This window comes from Capsicum annuum, chromosome 11 (genome assembly GCF_002878395.1).
Source record: "Capsicum annuum cultivar UCD-10X-F1 chromosome 11, UCD10Xv1.1, whole genome shotgun sequence".
NCBI classification, from domain to species: domain Eukaryota; kingdom Viridiplantae; phylum Streptophyta; class Magnoliopsida; order Solanales; family Solanaceae; genus Capsicum; species Capsicum annuum.
Window position 1 is genome coordinate 184,002,466 of NC_061121.1, and position 7,004 is coordinate 184,009,469.

Genomic DNA, 7,004 nt, shown 5'->3' on the forward strand with positions numbered 1-7,004 from the left:
GTCTATATAGGTTGTGTGGTCTTTATCTGTGGGTAGGAGACCTTGGTAAATCTGATAGAGTTGGATATGTTAGATTTTAATGTGATATTTAGGATGGATTGGCTTCACTTATGTTATGTTTCTCTAGATTGTCGTACCCGAAGGGTCGATTTCCAATTCCTTAATGAACGGGTAATTAAGTGTTAAGGGAGTTTCCTAGTACCTATGTGAAGTTTTTTTTCTTATCTTAGAGATTGGAAGTCGATTTCTATTGATTTTTTACACCATGTAGTTTGTGTTTAAGATTTTAGTTCAGAGGTTCCTTCTTTACAGTTTGTGCATGTGGTTAATGAGTTTCTTGAAGTGTTTCCCAATGATCTTCCTAGTGTTCCTCTTGATAAGGAAATAGACTTTGGTATTCATCTTCTCCCTAATACCCATTTGATCTCTACTCATCGTTATAGAATGACTTTTGCTAAGTAGAAAGAAGTTAAAGAGAAATTAAAAGATCATCTTAATAATATTTTCATCCATCCTAGTGTTTCTCTATGGGTTCCCCTATGCTTTTTGTGCATAAGAAGGATGGTTTCCTTCATATGTGTATAGATTATTGCCAGTTGAATAAGGTGACTATGAAGAATAAGTATCCCCTTCCTAGGATAGATGATCTCTTTGACCATCTTGATAGTGTTAGATGATTTTCTAAGATTGATCTTCATTCGAGTTATCAACAGCTGAATATTAGAGATGTATATATCCCTAAGACTACTTTTCATACCCGATGTGGTCACTATGAGTTTTTGGTTGTCCTTTGGGTTAACTAATGCTTCGACGACATTCATAGATCTTATGAACCAGTTGTCTAGGTAGTTTTTTGGGATTTATTTGTCATTATGCTCATTAATGAAATCTTAATCTATTATAAGAGTAAGGAGGATTATGCCAATCACTTTCATATAGTTTCAGACTCTTAACGATTAGAGATTTGTTGACACATAGGGGGTTGTACGACACTATTGGGGACCAGATCCCACAAGGCAAGACACTGGCAATCAAACACTAAAGCTGTAGGAAACTAAAACATTGCTATCAATTAAAGAGTACAAAGATTTAACGCGGAAACCTCGTGGCTCAAGTTAGGAAAAACCACAACTTTCCCTCATAAGCACTAAACAATCCACTATAATCAAACTCTTTTGTACAGACTCGATGGGAACTTAACACTAAGTTCCACTAGTTTTTTAATAACTCTATTAATAATCCATCTTGATAACTATGCCAAGAACTCACCCCAATCTTAATTAACTCAAAGCAACAACAAATTATGCTAACTCTACCTAAGTACTATCATGAATACAAAGAAAACACATTACTCTTATAACACAAGTAATTCAATTACAATCAAAGATTAATCAAGAAACTCACACTATCTCAGCGTACAAAAGATTTTGACTTGATAAGTATTTGGTTTTTTGCCCATTACTCTCTTAAACAATCTAATTTCAAAAACAAGTGAATTGACGAGTAGTTTTTTCTATTTAAAGATGGATAAAGATTAAGGTACAAATATGATTAGGCCAGTTGTTTTGAAAGTTACAAGCGCACCTATAGAGCTTGTTACATTAACAAACAAAACTCCATAGGATAGTGATATCTGAACTGAACTCATGAAGACCCACAGACCTGGTCCCTTGATGTCGCTAATCCGCATCAAAAATATATATAGAAATTTCCCCCCTTTTGATGATGACAAAACAACCTAGATTTTAGAGTATCAAAGTTCATTCATCTCATTAACTTCGAATGATTACCACTATTGTTGACGAATTTTCACAATATCATTACGCACCATGCTTCCACTATAAATATGTCATCATACTTCACAATATTCTTCCCCTTGTCAATATGCCATCATATCTCCAACATTCAACATATATGCACTTGGTACCTGGTCCCTGAAACATCATTATGAAACACAGACCTACACCCTACCACATGAATTTAGTATTCCCCATTTTGGAATCTTTGAAAAGTGATAACAATAAACAGAGTAAAATAAGAACAACTTAGTTAACTCATGCCACTGGGAAACACTAACATGAAAAACTTTTTTAAAATAAAGAAGAGACAGATGAGACACACAAACAGCCTATTTATTCATTGTTAAGTAAGATCAGTACCAGTATAGTCATACACGAATAAACATAAAATAACTATATTCAAAAGCTACAGTAGAAACAAAAACTTGAAACTGACAAATGGATGAAAGGACTCAGGTAGAGGAGATTAGGGTAGAAAGATTTAATCAACAACTCCATTCTAATACTCTTTACAGCATGATCATTCACTAATTGCTTGGTGAGATCTTTAACTTTAGCATTCCTCCCTTGAACCTCCTTATTGAGTTCTGTAACCTTAGTCTGGAACTGTACATTTTCTGCTGTAATTTGTTCAGTAGTACCCGGTCCCTCTGAGGATAACAAATGATTCTACATCTTCTAGTGCACTATATCTGCATCCTTAGCAGCTAACTTAATTCTCATCTCCTCCATTTAGTTGCTTAAATTCTCCTGAGAAGCCAATAGTTCTGACACTTGGGATACACTTCCCACATTTCCTTTTATGCATTCATTTTGAACAAATGTTGTTAGACTAAACTTTTGGTTGACTGTTCTAGTAGTCCCTTTAGTCCTAACCACTGAAAAATTATCAAAACACTTGGTCAAGAATTACCCATAATGAATCCCATGCTTTCCATCCTTCTTATGGAAAACCATACTGTAACAACCCAATTTACTGAATCAAAATGCTACATGGTGATCATGACTTCGAAGGACAAAAAGCTAACCCATAACTGATACTTGTACCTGTATACTACATAAGATAACATAATAATGCAAAAACACACACTGAAAGGCCATAATATTCAATCATGAACATAACTGAATAACGTAACATCTGTGTGGGGTAATAGAATACCCAAAACAAAACTGAAGTCTAAAAGATCTCCCGTAACATCTGCAACATCTTTTCATCACACTCCACCAATAGATCTCCCGTAAGTTGCGGTACATCTTTATGGCCCCTAGATAAATAGAGTAGCACGCACCATGCGTGTCTGCTAGAATTTGCTGCCTTATGTCATCTATGTCTGGAACACAAAGATGACCCTAAGAATGAAGAACACCAACTCCCTCTTGGGAGAAAACCTCTATTTTCTAATTTTGAAATAACTCTTCTAGCTTACGAAGGCTAAGATCCTTATCTTGCTTTTCTTTCTCCTCAAAAACTAGAGATGATTTTGAACTACTCTGAATACATACAACGCCCTCTAAAGAGTCGACTAAGCAAATGCCTAATCTAAAAAGATGGTTTACTTCCTGGGCTAATATCTTCTTACTATCATCAACATGAGAAATACTACCCATGGACAGTCTACGGAGAGCATTGGCCACTACATTGGCCTTGTTCGAATGATAGAGGACACTCATGTCATTATATTTTAAGAGCTCTAACCACCTTCTCTAATGAATATTGAGATCTTTTTGATAAAAGACATACTAAAGGCTCTTATGATCTTTGAAGACATCAACATGAACTCCGTAGAGATAATGCCTCCAAATTTTTAAGGCAAAGACTACGACTGCTAAATCAAGATGATGAGTAGAATGATTCCTCTTATGAGGTTTAAGATATCTGGAGGCGTAGGATGTGACCTTACCATGCTGCATGAGGACACAACCTAAAACCACTCTAGATGCATTACAATATACTATGAAACCATATATACCGTCTAGAAGAGCTAAAACTGTTGCTAAGGTGAGTCGAGTCTTAAATTCTAGAAACTCTTCTCTCATTAATTTGACCACTAATACTAGACCATCTTTTAAGTCAATCTAGACATAGGAGATGCAGTAGAAGAAAATCCATCAACAAACCATCTATAATAGCTAGCCAAAATCAAGAAACTCGTGATATCTGATGGAGAAACATGGCGAGGCTAGTTTCTTACGGCTTTGGTCTTTTGAGTATCTACTCTAATGCCATCACCAGAAATAATATGGCCAAGGAATGCTACTGATATTAACCAAAATTCCTAGTTACTAAATTTGGCAAATAACTGATGATTTCTGAGAGTCTGAACTACTATTCTTAGAAGGTCTATATGATCTCGCTCAGTGTAGGAATAGACCATAATATCATCTATGAAAACTATGACAAACATGTCCAAGTACTACTTGAACACGTGGTTCATCAAGTCCATGAAAGTTATTGGGGCATTGGTAAGACCAATTGACATGACTGGAAATTCAAAGTGACCATACCGCGTACGGAAAGCTATCTTCGGCATGTTACATTCTCTAACTTTGAGTTAATAATAGACGAATCTGAGATCTATCTTAGAGAAATAACTAGCACCCTAAAGTTGGTCAAACAAGTTATCGATTATAGAAAGAGAATACTTTCTATTAACCATGACTTTATTGAGTTAATGGTAATCTATATATATTAAGAGTGAACCATCTTTCTTGCGAAGGAATTACACTGGCGTGCCCCATGGGGAAATTCTGTGTCTGATGAATTCCTTATCTAAGAGATCCTTCAACTGTTCTTTCAGTTCCTTGAGTTCTGCTGGTGCTATTCTGTATGGCAGAATAGAGATAGGTTAAGTGTCTGAAAAATGATCAATACCGAAGTCTATTTCCCTTTTGGAAGGAATTCCTGGAAGATCTTTGGGAAAGACCTCTGAATATTCATTTACTAATGGGACTGATTCGATACTGGGAGCCTTGGAACAAGAATCTCTAACATAAACTAGATAATAAACACATCCCTTAGATATTATTTTCCTTGCCTGAAGGTAGGAAATAAGTTGACCCCTAAAAGCGGATATGCTACGCTTCTACTCTAGGATGGGTTTATTCAGGAACTGAAACTTAGCTATTTTGTTTTTGCAGTCTACTTTGGTATAACAGGAATAAAGCCAATCTATGCCGAGAATGACATCAAAATCAGTTATCTCTAATTCGACTAAGTCTGCAGAAGTGACTTTCTGAAATATCATAACTAGGCAATTCCTGTATACCCGTGGGGCTATGATGGTTTTACCCATAGGGTTAGAGACTAAAAAGGGCTCTGCTAGAATTTTTGGACTGATTCCGAGATCAACTCCTATATAAGGAGTAACAAAAGATAAGGAAGCTCCTGGATCTAACAAAGCATAAACATGCACATGAAAGATCTGTAGTGTAATAGTAACTACATCAGTAGAACTTTCCTGATCGTGTCGAGTCTGAAGAGCATAGAGACTATTTAGGCATTACCCGCTAGAACCACTGGAAGGGGCACCCTGCTGATTTGTGCAATCGTACTGAGCTGAAGAGAGATTTTGTTGACCTTGAGGACCTGGCTGAGGAAAATCTCTAACTCTGTGTAGTAGATTTCCACAACCGAAACAAATGCCACTACCTTCTCTACACACACCCTGATACTACTTACCGCAAGTGTGGCAAAGAAGATAGGAGCGGGCACTACTAATACTGCCCTGGGTCTTAGAGCCTATTTCTCTATCTTTGTTACCCTCGTTGAAATTAGGAACTGAGGCGCTGGCTATAGAGAGAGCTGGAACTGATGTCTTAGGATGAATTGAGAATGGTTTCTTCTTTCTGACTTAGGCTGAGCAAATTTGAAACTACCTATCTTCACTCTCTTATTCTATTTCTCCTTCTGGTTAATCTTCTACTCCTCCATCTACTAAGTATGAGTCATAAGCCTGGCTAAGATCATGTCACTATTCAGCATGGCAGATCTGCACTCATTAACCACGCTATCGTTCACCCCTAAAGTAAACTTACTCATCTTGAATCCACTATCTAAAACCACATGAGGGGCATACCTGGCTAATTAAGTAAACTTAAAAGAATATTCTTTCACTGTCATATTGCCCTACCTGAGGTTGATGAACTCTAGCACCTTGGCTTCTTTAAGCTCTTGGGGAAAGAATCTGTCTAAAAAAGCAGTGAAAAACTCCTCCCAGTCTATACGACCTGCATCCTCTGATCTTTTGAACTTCCACTATTTGAACCAAGCATGAGCCACATCCTACAACTGATATGCAGCTAGCTCAGCATTTTCAATAGTAGTCACCCCCATGGCATCTGTCACTTTCTAAACTTGATCTAATAATTCCTAAAGGTCTTTATCTACCATAGACCCGAGGAAGGTTGGAAGATTCATTCGGGTGAAGTCCCGAATCCTCGTTGTAGCTGAGTTGGCTGGAATAACTGTTAGCTATTCATTATAAGCAGCAACTGAATGAGCAATAGTGGTAAATATAGTCCTAAAGTCTACATGAGAAACATGATAGCCCAAAGGTTCTTCGGACTGAGAGGCTGACTCATTTCTTCTCTTAGGAGGTATGTTCTGAAATAAAAAAAAGAAGCGGATTAAACTGAGAGACTGACTTGTGATTATGCTCACTGGCACGACATGAATACTGAAAGAAGGGAAATTATTGTTAAACATCTCATAGCCTCTTGCACTTAAATGTGGCGCGCAACACACCCATGAACAAAACTCTACTAGATGCGGCTTTAAGACTTCCTACGACTCTATTGAACCTTAGGCTTTGATACTAAGTTTGTAATGACCCGATTTACTGAAGCAGAATGCTACATGGTATTCATGACCTCGAAGGATGAAAAGGTAACCCATGAATAAAATTTGTACCTGTATACTGCATAAGATAACACAATAGAGCATAAACATGCACTGAAAGGCCATAAGGTCTGATCATGAACATAAATGAATAATGTAAAATCTATGTGGGGTAATAGAATACCCAAAACAAAACTAAAGTCTAAAATATAATAGTCTGTATCTAGTCTGCATCTAGTCTGAAAGCCTCTACTATTTGAAGAACTTGAATAAGAAGTTGATGAGACATGTCCCCCACTAAAGTTGATGAGACATGTCCCCCACTAACTCCAACTAATAAGCTAATGAATAAGATAATAGAAAATCAT